Raw genomic sequence first — 19,378 nt, 5'->3', positions numbered from 1 at the left:
TAACAGCGAGGCTGTTCATCCACAGATTTTCTGGCCAGATGCCCCATTGGCAAAGCCCTGGGGCCTTCCCTTCATTAGTTCTCCGCTCCAGCCATCCGAGGTAATTCCTTCCTCTCCTTTCTCCTGAGCTGCGCATTGCAAACAGAATCTATCCAAGGAATAAACCAAGCCTTGCTAATGGATGAGCTACGCCTGCTCTGAGGAATACATCAGAAGGGTCTGTAGAGGTTAGAGCTGGAACTTGGGAGGGAGCTCTGCCTGCCTTTACTCCTGAAGCCTTCCCTTGGGCAGGGTCAAGGGCCTGGCAGAAGCACGAGGACATCAGTGAGAGGAAGAAACCAAGGGAAACCTTTGCTGCTGCGCAGAAACCCAGCTGTATCTGTTTTACAGTTTTTCTATTTCTGTTCAAATTTGTTTTAAAGTACTTTGTACTGGTTACTGTTTTTGTAACAGGACTCAGACACAGGTTCGTTTCTAAATTTTATTATAGTTATATGTGTATATAACATAAAATTTGCCATCTTAACCATTTTAAGTGATGTTAACATTCAGTGACATTAATTACATACACAATTTGGTGCTATCACCACCATCCCTTACCAAAACTTTTCATCAAGCTGAAACTCTGTATCCATAAGCATTAATGTGCCATTCTTCCAGGCCCTGGTACCCTTGAATCTACTTTCTCTGTGAATTTTCTTTTTCTGGATATTTTATTTCAGCAGAATCATGCAATATTATTCCATTTCTGTCTGTCTGGCTTCACCTAGCATAATGTTTTCAAGGTTCATCCGTATTTCAGCACATATCAGAACTTCATTCCTTTTAATTGCTGAATAATGTTCTATTGTATGTTTATCCATTCACCTTTTTTTTTTAAGGAGGTACCAGGTATTGAACTTAAGACCTCGTACATGGGAAGCAAGTATTCAACCACTGAGCTACCTCTGCTCCCCAATAAGAGTTGGTTTTTTTGTTTGCTTGTTTTCTTTTTTAGGAGGTACCAGGGATCGAACTTGGGACCTTGTACATGGGAAGCAGGCACCCAATGACTTGAGCTACATCCGCTCCCCTCCATTCACTTTTTGACGGACATTTGAGCTTCTTCTAGCTTTTGGCTATTATGAATAATGCTACTAAGAATATTGGCATATAAGTATCTATTTGAGTTCCTGTTTTCAATTCTTTGGGCGTACATACCTAGGAATGGAATTGCCAGGTCATATGGTAATTCGATGGTCAGCTTTTTGAGGAGCCACCAAACTGTCTTCCTCTGCTGTGCCTTTTTACATTATTTCTCCACATCCTCACCAGCACTTGCGTTTTTCCATTTTTTTAAACAATTACCATCTGGTCCTAGTAGGTGTGGCGTGGAACTCATCGTGGTTTTGATGTGGAAAGATTTTTAATTGAGCTAGACTTTGAGTCTCACTGTTAAGTAAGCAAAGAGACAAATTTTACATATACATGATGAGCTATAGGTTTTCGCCCTAAAGTTTTCAAAGGTAGTCAATGATAAGGAGGAAAAAGTGAAGGGAGCTTTGGTGAGAAAGACACAAATTGGTCAGAGCCTGGAGAAGAGAAAGGGAAACAAACTTTTATTGCAGACTTACTAGGGGCTCGGGTGATTCAATGAAAGTGGTTGATTAAATCCTCCACACCTTTCAAGTCAGTACTAGTAGCTGCATTTTACGGTGGTAGAAAGTGAAATTCAGAAAGGTTAATATACCAACAATCCACAGAGATTGCTGAGACGGAATTCAAACCAGGTGTTTCCACATTCATCCATAAGCGGAAGCTAACTGAACAGAAAGGGTCGGAAAGCCAAAAAAGCTGTCTGCTCATTAGTTAACAACCAAACAAAATAAGCATATTTTTTCTAAATATGCCTTTGACAATCATTGAGGGTCAAATAAAACACTTTGAAGGGCTCTGGATATGAGGCTAATTACAATTTTCTAGGACTGTATAAAAACCCTATAAGATTCAAAACCTGACGATAGAATAAGGTGCTATTGATTAAAAAAAAATCCGAAATACAGAATTTGTACCTAATCTCACATTCATATTTGGTATCTTGCTCTTTATATTTAGTTATTTAATAAAGAGGCTGGTTTTTTAAAGAAAATATACATAATCAAGGGAAGAAACATGATAATCTGTTGATTAACAATCCTCATGATTTGGTCAGACCATACGCTCACAACTAAGCCAGCACCTGAAAACCAATGTCAACATCTCCTAATTATAGGAAAAATGGGTAGACAAACATAAACACTCTTTAGGGCATTAGACTTAAAGACAGAAACTTTTGAAGTGACTGCTTGGGGTAGATTAAGGATGGCCAAAAAATGTTTTGACATTCTTCCCATCAAGAGTTGGGGCTATAATCCCATCTCCATGTATCTAGGTGGGCTTTGTGAGTGCTTGACCAACAGAATATGGCAGAAGTAATTGTGTCATTCCTGGGCCCAGGCATTTAAAAAGACAGACTGCTTCCACTTCCTGTCTTGTGAAACTTAGCCACCATACTGTGAGGAAGTCCACGCAGTCCTATGAAGAGGCTCAAGTCAAGAGGAAAATGAAGGGAAGCGGACTTGGCCCAGTGGTTAGGGCGTCGTCTACCACATGGGAGGACTGCGGTTCAAACCCCGGGCCTCCTTGACCCATGTGGAACTGGCCCACGTGCATTGCTGATGCACACAAGGAGTGCCGTGCCACACAGGGGTGTCCCCCACGTAGGGGAGCCCCACGTGCAAGGAGTGCACCCCATAAGGAGAACCGCCCAGCACAAAAGAAAGTGCAGCCTGCCCTGGAATGGTGCCGCACACATGGAGAGCTGACACAACAAAATGACGCAACAAAAAGAAACACAGATTCCCGTGCCACTGACAACAACAGAAGCGGACAAAGAAGAACACACAGCAAATAGACAAAGAGAACAGACAATGGCGGGGGGGTTTAAAGAAAAAGGAAAAAAAGAGGAAATGAAGCTCCCTAGCCAACAATCCCAGACGAGCCTCCAAGTAACAACCAGTATTAAGTCACCAGCCATGTAAGTGGGCAAACTTGGAAGCAGACTCTTCAACCCTAGTCCAGCCACCCTAGTTGGTGCTATATGAAGCAGAGAGAAGCTATTTCCACTGAGTCCTGCCCAAACGGAAAGTCTGTGAGCAAACTAAGTGACTGTGGTCGTTTTAAGCCACTAAATTTCAGGGAAATTTATAATACAGAAATAGATAGCAAAAACATATTTTGTTGCTTCCTTAGCATTTTTAATAAAATATGAAACTGCATGGCTACTTTGATATCTGTTTTTGTTAGTCTCTCCCACAAAAGGGTAAGCAGTACAGCAGCAGGAATTGTGTCTATTTCATTCCTCTCTCTATACCCAGCACCAAGCACTTTGTCTTTCCCATGAGAGGAGTTCAATAAAAATATTTATAAATTGAATAAATAAATAACAGCAGCAGCATGCTTTCATATGCTACACTCCTTCTTTCCACCCTAATTTAAGATCCAAAACCATACACTGGATGGACTGATAAGCATTTTAAACATTCTTCTAGGACACTGAAGTTTTCATGAAACAAGAGAACAGCAGCAACTAAAAAAGATCAACAACTCCACTAATATTAGATCCCCACCCAGTGTGGTGAGAGAACTTCTTTTTTTATTTACCTATTCATTTTACTTTTTACTAAGTAATTCATGAGTAAATCTGGAGTAAGTCAAAGTAAATCCCAGACATCATAATTTTACCAGTAAATACATCTTTATACATTTTCTTTACACATTTCTAGTAGATAAGAACTTTTTTATTTAACTTAGTCACAATATCATTATCCCACCCAACAAAATTAAACATTTTTAATGTTTTATAATACCCAGTCTGTTTTGAATTTTCCCTAATTATAAAAAAAAAAAAAACCAAGAAACAACTCAAATGTAATGGTTGATTGCCTACTCCAGGATCCAAACAAAGTCCACATGTTTTATTGGTTTAGATGTGTCTTAAGTCTCTTTTAATCTGTATCAGTTTCTCTTCTTTTTATTGTCCGTGTATGTGTTGAAAAACCAAAGTCGTATGTCCTCTAGGATTTCTTATGTTTTTGATTTGGCTGATTATATCTTATTCTCTCTCTCTCTTTTTTTTTTTTAGGTACCAGGGCCAGGGATTGAACCTGGGACCTTGTATGTGGGAAGCCAGCGCTCAACCACTGAGCCACACTGGCTACCCTGAGTTGGTTTTTTCATTTGTTTGCTTGTTGTTTGTTTGTTTTTTAGGAGGCACTGGGGACCGAACCCCGGACCTCCCAAGTGGGAAGCAGGCACTCAACTTCTTGAGCCACTAATATTAGACCCCCACCCAGTGTGAGGAGAGGACTCTTCCAGGTCTCTGTTCAGGGTAGAAAAAGGGGAGGCAACAAACACCACCACGCGTCAGATATTGAACCACAGCCAAGGCGTCCACTCTAAGATTTATCTTCTCCAGGTTAAGCATTTCCTGTTCCTTTAGTTATTACACAAATAAAAAATGGCATTAAGAGTGAAAATACACAGAATTTGGTCCTTGGGCAAGTCATTAAATCTCTCGAGCTTCAGGTTCATGGTTTGTAAAATCACTATGTTAAAGAGTTGTACTTAATATAATTTTTTGTTTCAAATGAAATAATATGTGTGATAGCAGTTTGTAAAATGCAACTTGAGTATTATTATTACCATGATTTTCATGAGAATTGATGGGTTAATATTTGTGAAGAACTTAGAACATTGCCTGGCACATAGTAAGTGCTGTGTATATGACAATTTCATAAAATAAAATAAGTGAGAACATTTTGCAGCCCCTCTCTAGAGTCCTCACCGCAAGCCCTGCCTTTCCTACCTCACTTACTACCCCTCTCACCTTTGCTCACTATCTCCCTCCTTCTAGTCTCTAAACTTTTTGCCACTTCAGGGCCTTCACACTTGTTATTCTTCTTCTCGGATCTATCTAGACCTGCCGCATGCTCAGGTCTCAGGTCTTCAGAGACGTTCTCCCTGACAACCCTAAATAAGTAAATCACACCCATCCCCACCCCAATTAAGCCACTTCCCAGCATCACTATATACAATTATGTTGTTTATTTGTTTACTACATTATGCCTATCTTTCTCCACTATATAATATGCTTATTGGGTGCAAGGATTGTGTCTGTCTTATTTGTGGCTAAAACCTGTGTCTAGTAAAGTACCTAGCACTTAATAGTCGTTCAACCAATATTTGGGGACTAAATCAATCAACAAAGTCTCTCTGGCTACCTTGAGGCACGTCAATGACCCTCATAGAGTATGGTACCCAGTACTGGACTCAGTACACTAGGGGTACCAGACCAAGACAGAAGCAACTGGACTTCTCTTGCTGAAAATACTACTGGCATCTATCAGTACAGCCTGAGGTTAAATTAGCTTCTTTGGCAACCACATCCTAATATTGATTTATATTCTACTTTCAACTCAAATTCTCAAGACTTTTATTTCTTTTTTTTTTTTTTTTACTAAAAGCCATTGATTATATACTTTATTTTTTCTTCCCCTTCCCCATCCTCTCCCCTCCCCCTCCCCTCCTCCTCTCTCACCCCCTCCCCTCTCCCTGCTGTTTTTGCTGTGTCCATTTGCTGAGTGATCTTCTGTGTCTGTTTCTTTTTGTCTTCTCTTCTCGTTTCCTCCTCTAGACTTTACCAGATTCAATCCCAGGGATATTTGATATGGGAGAGTGGTTCCCTGTCACTTGAGCCACCTCGGTTCCTGGTTTCTGTTCTGTCTCACCTTGACGCTCTTTTGTTGTATCATCATCTTGCTGCGTTGCCACACCTTCACCAGGAGGCCCTGGGGATCAAACCCCAGGGCCCAATAGCTTGGCCCAAGACAGAAGCCCAATCGCTTGGGCCACAGCTGCTTCCCCTTTTTATTTCTATATGCTACTCCCTTTCTGTATTTGCACTTGTCCACACCTGGCTGGTGCCTTTAACTGGTCCCTCCCCACCCATGCCTAAGGCCATCATAACAGATTAAAAAACAACAGTACAGGGGACATCAGCACAGGAACTGCCCCAGGTTCTACCTGCAACCTGCCTCCCCCAACCTTCTACAGACTTTGTTGTCGGCAGATCTTTATCTGCTTGCTTTTATAGCCAGATGCTTCTTCCCTAACTAGCCTCTTTGGACATAACTCAGTTGATGGTCTGGCCAGCTTTTGGGTCAGCATATCCCCAAGGCAACACCATCCTGACCCCTACAGCTCCATGTACCAGATCCCCCACTCCTGAATCCTCTGCTCAAGTCCAGGCTTCAGAATCCAATCCTCCCTTCCTGGGACACATAAACAGACAGCATGTGTGCATGTGATATGTTAGACCCAAGAGTAGACTTTACATTTATCTCTGTTGAAATCCAGCTTGTTCGATTTCACCCATTGTTCCCATCTTTTTGGATTGGTCTGTCATTCAATGTATTTGTGAAACTCAAGCTGCTTCACATCAACAAAGGTGATCAGTGTGTCATGAATGATCCAAGTCCTGGATAACAAATATCAATCCATCCAGATTAAAGACAGAGCCTCTTCGCATATCCCCACGATCCATTGGTCAGCACTCTCCAGGAATTAGTGGTTCCACCAGTTTACAATATGGCCTTTACACAGGCTCATCCAATCCACACGTCCCTAGAAATTCAGAAAAGAGTTTATTAAATGCCTTGCTGAAAGTTTGTGCCTTATTTGCCCACACGAACAGGCAGCACCCAGAGTTAAGAATTGGAAGCTCTCGTGTGAGGGTGGTGACCACTGTTCACGTCACCCTCATCTACCCACTAGGAAAGAATGTGGCCAGGGGCCAGGATTCGGGATGGTATGTCCTGAGCCCTGGGGATCCTGCTCCACCTGGAGGCAGTTACTGCCCGCTCAGTCTTGAAGGGCTCTCTCCCACCTCCCAGAGAGCAGCAGAGGATCCAGATGGAATCCCCTCATGCCCTGGTCATATTTCTTGTGGAGGACAGATTGGTCACATACCCACATGGCTGTAGTTCAAAGCAGTGCGTTACGTGGCACAGTGCCGGAGGGACAGGATGTCTTTCTGCAGGAGTGAGAACACAAGGCAGCTATAAACTTTGAAGTCCAAACCCAAAAACGCTAGTGCGATGGAGGAGGAATGGGGAAGTCATTCAGGGAATTCGCTGGTCGCTTGTGAGCGCCTCTTGTGCTATAAAGAAAATAAAAAGATCAAGACAAGGATTGCTTCCTCTAAAGAAAAGTGGAAGGCTACCTTTTAATCCGACCTTTCTCAGGCCTTCAGCATGATTGTCATCACTGTGTCTAAAGGAGCTGTACCAAAAAGCTGAGGTTGAGGAAAAAGCACACTCATTGTCTTAACTTTTATATTATATCATATTATATCACATCATATCATATTGTTATATTAACTAATTAATATGGTGTGGTTTTATTGACATTTTCATTGATTTTTCCCCATTAACTGGGACTAATCAGGAAATGATTGATATATAGCTTTCTTTACACAGACAACAGCAGCCAAAAGAAAATATGAGAAATGCACTTTTCCTGTTTGAGGAGTTACGATGTAACTTACCTCAGACATATTTAGGTGGCCAAGTTAATGACAACAATCTGGCATAAATTGAAAAATACAGGCAAAGGAAACCTGAAAACAAGCAGGACCCAGAAATGTGTAGCCCAAATACGTTTTACCCCTTTAAATGTGTGGATACACATTTTCTAAAGTGTATTCAATTGGCTCCTCATTAAACCTGAAAAACTTAGCACTACCCTTCTCCAAATTCCTTGGAAAAATAACTATGATCTTTGGTGGGGAAAAAAATCATTTTTTTTCTTTTATTAACTGAGAAGAAATAAGCATGCACCTTTTACCAGAACAAATATAACAGAATCAGAGATGGCAATATATCAGAAGGCATGAATCCAAGTTACTCTTTGAAAATATCTATAAAAAACAGGGAACAGAGGTGGCTCAAGTGATTAGGTGCCTCCCTCCCACGTGGGAGGCCCTGGTTCCCAGTGCCTCCTGAAAAGAAGACAAACAGATACAGACAGCAGACAGTGAGTGCAAACAATGGGGGGGGGGGGATAAATAATTAAAAATAAATCTTAAAAAAAAAAAAGGGAACAAACATACCATTGTTCATTCATTCAGTGCCTATATAATGGGCATTTAACATGTGCAAAGCTCTTTGTTAAATGCTTTGAGGGAGATGCCAAGGAGTATAAGAAAATATCTCTACTCTCCAGAATTTTACGATGTTTTAGTAATGGTAAGGCTAACCCAAACACCTATAATAATGGCAGAATTGTCTATGATAGCACAATGCCATCAAATGATATTTGTATTAACTATCTGCAGCTATAAAACAAATGACCACAAACTGAGCAGCTTAAAACAGTACACATTTATTATCTCATAGTTTCTGGGCACAGCTTGACTGGGTCCTCTGAGACAAGTCTTTCAAAATGCTGCAGTCAAGGTGTCATCCAGGGCCAGGGTCTCATCTGAAAGTTCAACTGGAGAAGAATCTGCTTCGAAGCTCACTGACATGGTTGTTGAAAAATTCACTTTCTTCTGGGCTGTTCAGCTGATGGCCTCTCAATCTCGTTCACTGCTTTCAAGTGCTCTAATACTTATGCAATGAATTAGGGGTAGGGTTGGATGGATATGACAAGCCATATCCACAAGTAGCAAGTTGAAACCAACTCTACCTCTTCTACTTTGACTAGAGAAAATTGTAAAGGGAAGTATTTGTGTCTCCCTCTTCATTCCTGAGTCAAGCAGGCTATTGAGAGGTATATGAGACAGACTAACTGGGAATTAAGGCATCACTGCTATGACTCTACAAATGAACCAGTAGGGCCTGGTTGCCATCAGACTATCTCACCCAGATACCAGAGGAGAAAGCCTCCCTTTGGTTCCCCTTCCTCCACCAGATTCCCTAGTGGATAAAAATTTATACTGTAACAGATCAAGTCTTGGCTATAACTTTACATCACAACAAGTGCTATCAAATGCAAAGATCAGCAGCTAAGAACAATGAAGTGAAAGCAATCTCCCATGACTTACGTTTGTGTCACTGAGTAGAACCTAAAGCCCTTGTTGGTCATATTCTCATTAAATGCCATATCTACTTTCTTTCTGCCTCCCAATACCTGTCTCTTTCTTTCACTCCTGATAATCATTAAGACAACATAGCCCTCTCCCCAAAGAGTGATGATGGCATGCGGAGGCTGCCATCCAGAGTGATAAAGAGAAAGCAATGTGTTCTTTAAGCCCTGGGGTTGAGGTCCAAGCACTAGCGCTTTTTAAGTGTCCTGGGTAAGGATTTTACTGTGGAGGCTAGGTTGGGAACTTCTCCCATACTTGGCCCAGTTCTATAACTCCATTGAGTCCCTGTATTGGCAGAAGTATAACGCTTTTGTTTGAGGAGCAGAAAAGGAAAAACTTGTAAAACATGCCAGAAAGACATACCAGCAGGGAAAACACAGAGTATTTATCCTTAATATGGTGGATTTTGTTAGAACTGTAAGTCTCAGACTTAGTGCACATCAAATCCCTCAAGAACTTCTAAAAATTCTGGAGTCCCAGCATACCCCAGACCAATTACATCAAAATCTCTAGAGGTGGGACTCAGAAAGGCTCCCAGACAAACCTGCTCTTCTCCCACCGAACCAGCTTTTCCCCCTTACTCTGTAAAGCTTTATAGGGTGATTATGAAGTGCAGCAAGATTAAGAACCACTGAGTTGGGATAATTTCATTTACAACCTAAACAAGTTCTGTGTTTTGAATCAGGCTTATCTGCCTGAACATAGATACTAGCAATTACCTAGTCTTTAGCTATGAGCACCTCAACAAATTTCTATGGTACTGAGTATCATTGCTTTAGGAGACAGAGATACAAAAATGAATAAGATGGTTCTGCCTTCCAGGATCATATAGTCTAGAAAAGGAGACAGACATAAATACATGCTTCTGGTATCATGTGGTAAATGCTTTACTCAGCTTGAGGAACCAGGAGTTATGAAAGTCCAATGGTGCATAAAATACCAGTGTGTGGTGCAGGGTGAGAGAGAATGGAAACAGTGTTGGGGTGGAGGCAAAGCCTTAGGAGGTGAATCACAGATCATATCCAAGGGCAGGGATTTATCCATCAAAAGAGGTACACTGAACATGCAGGGGAGTCTGGAATCAGATCTGCATTTTAACAAGGATGCTCTGGCAGCATCTTACATGAATTTGAGGTCCATGAAGGCCAGCTAGAAGGAATTCAAGAGAGAAATAAACAAGGGCCAAACTAAGCCAATGGCAGCAGGAACAGAAAGGAGAGGGATAATTGGAGAGCTTAGGAAATAGGATACGGTGGCTGACTCAATGAGTCTTGCTTTCTGGACTGAGCATCAAGGTGAATACATGGTGGTGTGTTAAGTGAAGAAGGGAATATATGCTGGGATGCTGGTTCCAGAAAAAGATGAAGACCAGGAGCCTTCTTAGAGGAACACCTTAATTGTTATATTTATAACATGTGACTGATTTTCAGAGGCATTCCAGGGTCTGAGACTCAGCCTACTATTAGGGAGAGCTTAGCTGAGTGCCTCCTCATCCCCTTGACTCACAAACTGTAGAGCCATATTAGGTGGCTGCTAGAACTCTTCATTATATTTTAGGAGGGTCACCTTTTTTTTAAAACCAGAACTCACATGAGCCCAAGGAAAATCCATCTTTCAGTGTCGCCTTACATACCATCCCTGACCTCAGAGTTCCAGGACCAGGGCTCCTGGGGTTCTGGTCCAAAGGGAGGTCTTAGGCTCACAATGACCCGCAGCCCAAGGCATATGCAGGAAACCAATCAAGCCCTAGGTCACATGAGTCCACATTATTTCTACTGCTATACTTGTTGGCTTTGACAGAAGGAGGAGATGGGTGAGATTGAGGGCCCTAATCTTTAACCTTTAGATCATTCTCCAAAGACTGGGTCTCTAGAGGGGAGTACCTTCAGTTGGATCAGAGCACCCCGGGCAGGCAGTAACAATACATCCCCTGCAGGGGAACACGCCACCCTCTCTTCTAGGAAAACAAAGAGAATAGTGATTTAAAACGCTAGTGAATGAATTAACGGCTTCCAAAATTCCATGCTACTTTAAAGTTCTGTGGACATGTCATTTTTTTTAAAATTCTGACAAATGCTTAAAATTTACTCAAAACAGAGAGAACCACAATCATGCTGCGTTCCTCTGACATTGTTCACTCTTGCTAATGATTAACTCCCTTTGACACTGTGTCTTCGTAGACTGCAGAGTTGAACAAACAGCTTCAGGGGGCCCAGAAATGAGTTACACTAGACTGGGCCAACTGACTTGGAAGAGCTCCAGTGCTATTTCCCTAGTTGAGACTTGTCCTAAGGGGCATTTCCATTTGGGGACCTGAAGTTCTGGAATTCCTTCCTCTTCCTAGTTCAACTAAACTCTAATGTATTGACCTGCAGGGCACAGTGTAAGACATCTGTTAAGTCTGGCATTTCCTTGACCTGTACAGAGAATTCTGTTGAGTAAAAAAGGTTTGCCTTTTAGAATTTCTATTTTTGTATTTACAGAGAACACGTATCCAGTCTCTGGTCTAAGGGAAGTCCCTGATTATAAACCCAGGAAACAAAAGCATTTTGCCTGTTTGTGGTCAAAGCTGCTCCCCAACTTAATCCCCTCTTTGGATAAATAATCAAAATTTTTTCTTTAACTCTACAAGGAGAGGAGAAGAAAGTTTATTGAACAGCAAGATTTTTGTGCTTTGTATGGAGAAAAACGGTCCCGCAAGAATGTGAGGAAATTCCTGTATACAAGCCAAACAAGTGTTTATTAGCGCTGCCTAATAGCTCATGTTCACCTTGGATGAAAAAGATAAAGAAACATAAACAGGCTTTGAAAGCAGGAAAAAGAACAGAAATGCTTACAAAGCTCCCAGCCTGCACATGCTCCAGCCAGTACCTGACAACCCAGGCGATACTTGGCAGGTCTCAGAAATGGAGGAAAGAGAGGCTAAAGGTGATTCGCGTTCCACTCCAAATGAGAGGTCCCCTGGGTAACACTTCATATCGCTTCATCTCTGACTTCCTATCAACTGCCTTTCTCGTAATGGCAGCTATCCATGGGATTTAGCTGAAAAGAAGCCTGGGGTTAGATTGCTATGGTCCTTCTGTCAGCTAAGGTGAGAGGGATGGGAAGATTGCACAAGGGCTGATGGGCTCCCAATCCTTCTGTTTTATAGGGAACAAGCTCTAACTTAAACCTAAAAAGAAGAAGAAAAGGGGGAAAAACAACTTTTTTTTTTTAGTATACCCAGATCAAAGAGAAAATAATTCCAATTTGTTTATAGAAAATGTAGACATGCCCAGCGGGCGCGATAAATTGAGATCTAGACTTCAGGTAGGATTTGAGCCTGCTCAGCTTACAATAATGCTAGACTCTTCGCAGCGCCTTTAATACACACAATGTACCTAGACCTTTCGAAGCTGGAATAATTGAAAATCGTAGGCTGGAAAAGATTTAGCTGTTTGATCAAGGATAGAAAGAGACATTTTTTCACTAAAGTTTAAGAGGAGCCAGGAAGTTGAAAGCGATGGTAAAAAGTAGACATATCTATATAAAGAATTTCGGGAATGAACACATAACACTCTTCATGTAACTTGTTAATTATCTAGTCATCTAAAGTCTGAATTATGTCTGAAGAAAAAGGAAGTTATTTTCTGTTCTTCTTCTGAATCTAAGTACAGAAAGAAAACAAAAGTATATATTCTTAAACAAAATATGTGATTATACATTTTTTCATGTGCTCTTAAACTAAAAGATAGAGTCCATCAAGAAAGAAGAAAAGGAGTCGGTCCTACCAGGCTTCACATTAAATTACTAGCAATAATAAATAATATTATTTTTGGTAGCAGGCCAAAGATCCTGCTCCACTGGGTATGTTCTTTTAGGTTACTAGCAGTGGCAATGAAATCCCATTCACCTGCCCATACCATTTTTCCTAAGAACAACTGCAAAGAAAGGGGTGCAATCTACAGCTAGAGAGCACAGCTAATCAATCGATCCTGGCCTGGATCTGAACCTCAGGTTGGCTATCACCGGCACCCTTAATTACACCAGAGTCATCCAGTACAACAAAGCCAGCCTTCCCTCTGTTTCATGTGGTTTTTGCTGATTGAATGCAAACTAAAGCCCGGTATTTCTTAAATAATTTAGCCTAAAGCCTGTGGCTCAGATTTATAAGAAAAGGTATGGAGCCAAGATTCATCTGACTTTAAGAGCTGCTGCAAGTTTTTATCTTCTGCTGTAAATAGCAAGTTTCACCAGAACATAGAGAGCCCAGGTGGGATCAAGTTTTGGATGCACAAGGAGTGAAAACAATGGAGAACTCGATTGTGATAGGTACTGATTCACATGAAAAGACCCACAATTAAATGTGTTTGAATCACCAACACAAGGAAGAAAGAGAATCCCTGAGAAACTTGAAGCACTGTATGTAACTGATTTAAAACATTTCAGTCTGCCATGCATAAGCGAAAAGTTACTTGCATTTGAGGTGGAAAATTTAAAAGTCCTGCTTCTCCCCCTCTCACCGCCCCCACATACAAAGAAGCCTAAATTAATCCCTGAAATTATGTTGGATGGTTTCAAAGTTAAACAGGGCCACAAAGGATCAGGACCCATCCTTTGTCCACATAAAGGAGACACGAGTTTTGGGGTCAATGTAGATACCTCCTCATGGCCAATGAGAACACAGACACAGCACCTAGGACAGTATCCCGCACGTTGTGGACCCCGTATCACAAGTTTCTGATTCAACAGCTCTAGGCTTTGTAATCACAAATATTGCCAATAATTTTTTTTAAGAACTCAGAAATTCTCTGCCTTCTCAGCATCAGCTGACTGGTATGCATTTTCGTTTTCTTCCTGGCTTCCCCCTTTACTATTAATTTCTCCAGCACCTACTAAATTCCAGCAACCATGCTTGATCCTGAAAAAAGTGTCTACCCTGAGGTGGTCAAAAATAAGGCAAACATAAAAACAAATGGAACATGAAGGAGATTCTCCTCTACTGGCTTTGAAGAGGGAGGCGGCCACATGGCAAGGAATAAGGGTGCATGCTGGCAGCGGAGAGCAGCCCCTGGCTGACAGCCAACAAGGATATGGGGACCTCAGTCCTACAACCACAAGGAACTAAATCCTAGATAAACTACACGAGCTTGGAAGAGGAGCCTGAGCCTAGGATGAAATCATAGCCTGGATGTCACCTTGATTCCAGCCTATGAAACCCTGAGCAGAGGACCCAGTGAGCCTGTGCCTGGACTCCTGGTTCAGGGGAACTGTGATAATAAGTGCGTATTGTTTTTTATTTTTAAAAAATGTCCAGGGGGAAGCAGATGTGTATCACCTACCTACCTACCACCTACCACACGAGAGGTCCCTGGTTCTGTTCCCGGTGCCTCCTAAAGAAGACTGAGATGGCACAACAGGCAGGTATGGCAAACTGATGCAATAAGATGATGCAACTAGAGACACAGGAAGAAAAACATAATGAGAGACACAACAAAGCAGGGAATAGCAGTGGCTCCAAGCAATTAGGCACCTCCCTCCCACATCAGAGTTCCGAGGTTCAGTTCCTGGTGCCTCCTAAAGAAACAAGGAAGATGAACAGACACAGCAAGGGCAAACAACAAGGGGGTGGGGAGAAATAAATAAAATAAATCTTTTTTAAAAATTCCTAGTAAACCAAGTAACAAACAACAGCTCTAACGAACACATAATTTTTTTTCTTTTTTTTCCATGATACTTTTTAAATTTGTTTTATTTTTGTTTTTATTTATTTTTTTAATATTACACTCAAAAAATATGAGGTCCCTTATACCCCCATCCCCCTCACCCCACTCCTCCCCCCATAACAACAACCTCCTCCATCATCATGCGACATTCTTTGCATTTGGTGGATACATCTCTGAGCTTCGCTGTACCTCATGGTCAATGGTCCACACCATAGCCCACACTCTCCCACATTCCACCCAGTGGGCCATGGGAGGACATACAATGTCTGGTAACTGTTCCTCCAGCACCACCCAGGACAACTCCAAGTCCGGAAAACAGAGTTGGATCTGGAGATGAAAATACGTCTCTAAAACTAGCCACTTATAAATCTAACTGGGACTAATCCAAGACACAGCTTTCTGAAATCAGTTTCCATCAACCAGACAAATTTTCTGGAATCCATACATTTCTATAAGAACTTTTTTTTTTTTTTAAGATTTATTTATTTATTTAATTCCCCCCCTCCCCTGGTTGTCTGTTCTCTGTGTCTATTTGCTGCATCTTGTTTCTTTGTCCACTTCTGTTGTCGTCGGGAAGTGTGGGCGGCGCCATTCCTGGGCAGGCTGCACGTTCTTTCGCGCTGGGCGGCTCTCCCTACGGGTGCACTCCTTGCGTGTGGGGCTCCCCTATGCAGGGGACACCCCTGCATGGCAGGGCACTCCTTGCGCACATCAGCTCTGTGCATGGGCCAGCTCCACACGGGTCAAGGAGGCCGGGGGTTTGAACCGCGGACCTCCCATGTGGTAGACGGATGCCCTAACCACTGGGCCAAGTCCATTTCCCTATAAGAACTTTTTTTAAAAATTTGTGTTTCCATTTTTATGATCTTTATAAACATTAGCATAAGCATATTCAGCATCACCTGGATAACTACATAATAACTGAGTATTTTCACATAGGTCTAGCCTCTGCAATTGCACTTCTGTCTGCAATCAAGTTTGCAAAAAATGGCATTAAAACAGAGCCTATAGATGGCATGGTAGAGAATTTAGATATCACAAGACACATCTGTAATGCTAGATTGTTCAGTAGTCATATTTATTAAGGAAGACATGCATATACATGCACACAGGCACACAGAGACTCACATATTTTTTAAGACTTTGTTATTTCATAATGTCTTTTTACAAAGTAGATTGAATACAGAAATCCTTTACAACTAGACACCCAGAAATGCTGCGTGAAAACAGAATAGTTACGTTTAGCAGCAATATTTTGATGATGCTCTTTTACAATTTGCAACAAATGTTTCACAACAGTTCAACCTCTTCATGGTGGGGAGATGAGATGTATGGAATCTTTGATGATAAGCATATTTTTTTGTAAATTCACAAATTTTACTATACATTTATTGTTTATGCATGTTCATGTAACAATGATATACTTCATTAAAGATTGTATTATAAATTATTGAATTATATTTAAAAATAGAATAGTCGAGATTTGTAAGGAACGGAGGTACGGAAAGAGGGAAGGAAGGAGAGAGGAAGAGAGGAGGAGAAGAAGAAAGAAAGAAAGGGGGAGGAAAGGAAGAAAGAAAGGAAGGATGGGAGGGAGGGAGATCTCTCTTTGTGTGTGTGGATTCATTTACAATTTTAACTCTTTATTGTAGCAATCAATATAGAGTACAAATTTCCCTTTTAACCACATTCAAGTGTTCAATTCAGTAGCATTACTTATATTCACAACATTGTGCTATTATCCATTATTCTTCCTTTCTCATCACCCCAAAGAGAAACTACTTATCCCTTAAGGTAATTCTTTCTTCTTGCCCCATCCCTGGTAACACATCTGTCTCCATGAAGTTTGCTTGTTCTCAGAATTTCATGTAGTGATATCATACAATATTTATCTTTGTGTGTCTGGTTTATTCCACTCAATATGATATCCTCAAGATTGATCCACTTTACAAAATGCAGCAGAATTTCATTTCTTTATATGGATGAATAATATTCCACATGTATAGGCCACATTCCATCTATCCATTCATCTGTTTATAGACACTTGGCTTGTTGTGTACATTGCTGTGTACATTGGTGTGTACAAATATCTGTTCAAGTCCCTGCTTTCAATTATTTGGGGTATATACCAAGAAGTGGAATTCATGAATCATACGGTAATTCCATTTTCAATTTTTGAGGAGCCATCAAACATTTCCACGGTAGCTGCACCATTCTACAGTGCCACCAGCAATGTATAGGGATTCCTATTTCTCCTCATCCTCACCATCGCTTATCATTTTCTGCTTTTTAAATAATAGCCATTCTAGTGGGTGTGAAATGGTATCTCATTGTGGTTTTAATTTGCATTCAGAAGGGAGATCTCTTAATACTAGAAATAAAAATAAACTGAAGCCACACCTGTAGCAAGCACTCATGCTGATGACGCATCATGAAAGTAGGGGAGGTATAATTGAACCCAATGAAGGATAAAGCTTGGGTTTTTAAAGGAGTAGAGTCATAAAATGTGGGTAGGTGGACATGTAGCTCATACATAAAGTCAGAACACCTAACCGGTTGCAACTCTGATGAAGTGGATCTAGAAAAACTCTGCCAGCTGGTACAGGAACTTGACATGCCTTGGCTCCATACAGGAGAAAACAACTAAAAGAAAGCAAAAGACTAAGGCTGCACCTCTAATGGATTTGAAGTCCAAAAGTTGCTTTTCAAAAGGATTGTGAAATTCCAAGCCAATACATTAACACATCTTATAACCTTGGGTCACTTTGCAGAAGAAACACAAATCCATTTGGAGAGACATTGGCACAACCTTAGTCACAAAGAATCCCCAGTTTAAAACATGAAAGTCTTGGGGAACATATATGGCTCAAGCTCCTACATGGGAGGCCCTGGGTGACCTCCCAAAGAAAGAAAAACAAACAAGCAAAACAAATGAAATTATACGTCTCAGTAGTTGAGCGCTGGCTTCTCATACATGAGGTCCTGGGTTCAATTCCCAGTCCAAACCTCAAAAAAAAAAAAAAAAAAAAAAAGGAATGCAAAAGCATGTAAGTCTAAATGAACTCACAATAAAAAATTGCTAAATGCATGAGGAAATGATCCGCCATGAGAGAAAGTCAGTAGGCACAGCAGGAGGATTAGAAGCCCAAGAACTGAAACTAATAAAATTGGTATATTTAAACTGATTAAAGAAATTTTAAAAACACAAAAGAAACAAAAGAATAATATGTTATAAAATTAAGATAAATTTCAAAAAGAACTAAACAAACATGCTAAAATAAGAAAAATATATTCTTTTTGGAGCAATGAAAATGTTCTAAAATTGATTGTGATAATGAAAATATAACTCTGATTACACTGAGACCCATTGATTGTACACTTCAAATGGAGTATATGGTGTGTGAACAAAACTGCTTTTTAAAAAAACAAAGACAAGAAAATATAAAAAATGAAATTAAAAGCTCAATGGAGAATTAAAACACCAATTAGATTCAATTAAAAAGAATAATCAAGTGATATACATAAAATAACCAGAATAAGGCCCCAACATACAAAGAGATTATAAAAAACACACAAGAAAATTTAATACACATTTGGAAGAGAATAAAAATGTTCAGTAATGATCTATTTGTAGTTCAGAAGAAAAGAATTGAGAATCAGAAAGCAGATGTATTTTAAAAGATAATGGGGGAAACAGATTTGGCCCAGTGGTTAGGGCGTCCATCTACCACATGGGAGGTCCAAGGTTCAAACCCCGGGCCTCCTTGACCCGTGTGGAGCTGGCCCATGCGCAGTGCTGATGCGCGCAAGGAGTGCCCTGCCACGCAGGGGTGTCCCCCACGTAGAGGAGCCCCACGTGCAAGGAGTGCACCCGTAAGGAGAGCCGCCCAGTGTGAAAGAAAGCGCAGCCTGCCCAGGAATGGCGCCGCCCACACTTCCTGTGCCGCTGATGACAACAGAAGCCGACAAAGAAACAAGACGCAGCAAAAAGACACAGGGAACAGACAACCGGGGCAGGGGGGCGGGAATTAAATAAATAAATGAAAGATAATGGGGGGAAATGGAATGGATGTGGCTCAAATGATAGGGCTTCTGACTACCATATGGGAGGACCCAGGTTCAATCCCTGGGGCCTCCTGGTGAAAAGAATAAGAGAAAGCGTGCCTGTGGGTGAGCTAAGTGCCCACGCAGTGAACCAGTGCCTGCTATAGTGAGTCATGCAGCTAGATGATGACGCAACAAAAGAAAGACAAAGGGGAGAGTCAAGATGAAGTGTAGCAGGAACCAGGAACTGAGGTGGCACAGATGACAGGGAACCTCCCTCCACATCAGAGGTCTGCAGGATCAAATCTTGGTGAATCCTAGTGGAGAAAAAATGAGAAGACCAAAAGAGAAATAGATACAGAAGATCACACAGCAAATGGACAGAGACAGCAAAAACAGCAGGGTGGGGAGAGGGGGAGGGACAATAAATAAATAAATAAATCTTTTTTTAAAAAGATAATAG

General features: G+C 41.1%; 1 long non-coding RNA gene across 2 annotated transcripts in view; it reads right to left on the bottom strand.

The window, feature by feature from the left end:
* Positions 1–480: 480 nt before the first annotated feature.
* The window catches only part of LOC131273674 (uncharacterized), an 87,642-nt gene continuing 68,744 nt past the window's right edge, over positions 481–19,378 (bottom strand). For both annotated transcript variants that reach the window (XR_009180950.2, XR_009180951.2), the window contains 2 exons: positions 7,048–7,111; positions 481–6,702 (listed from right to left, as the gene is read on the bottom strand). This is a non-coding gene — a long non-coding RNA (uncharacterized lncRNA). The remainder of the gene's footprint in view (positions 6,703–7,047; positions 7,112–19,378) is intronic.

The sequence above is a fragment of the Dasypus novemcinctus genome, chromosome 16 (assembly GCF_030445035.2).
Source record: "Dasypus novemcinctus isolate mDasNov1 chromosome 16, mDasNov1.1.hap2, whole genome shotgun sequence".
In the NCBI taxonomy this organism is placed as follows: Eukaryota; Metazoa; Chordata; class Mammalia; order Cingulata; family Dasypodidae; genus Dasypus; species Dasypus novemcinctus.
This window is presented reverse-complemented; position numbering and strand designations above follow the sequence as displayed.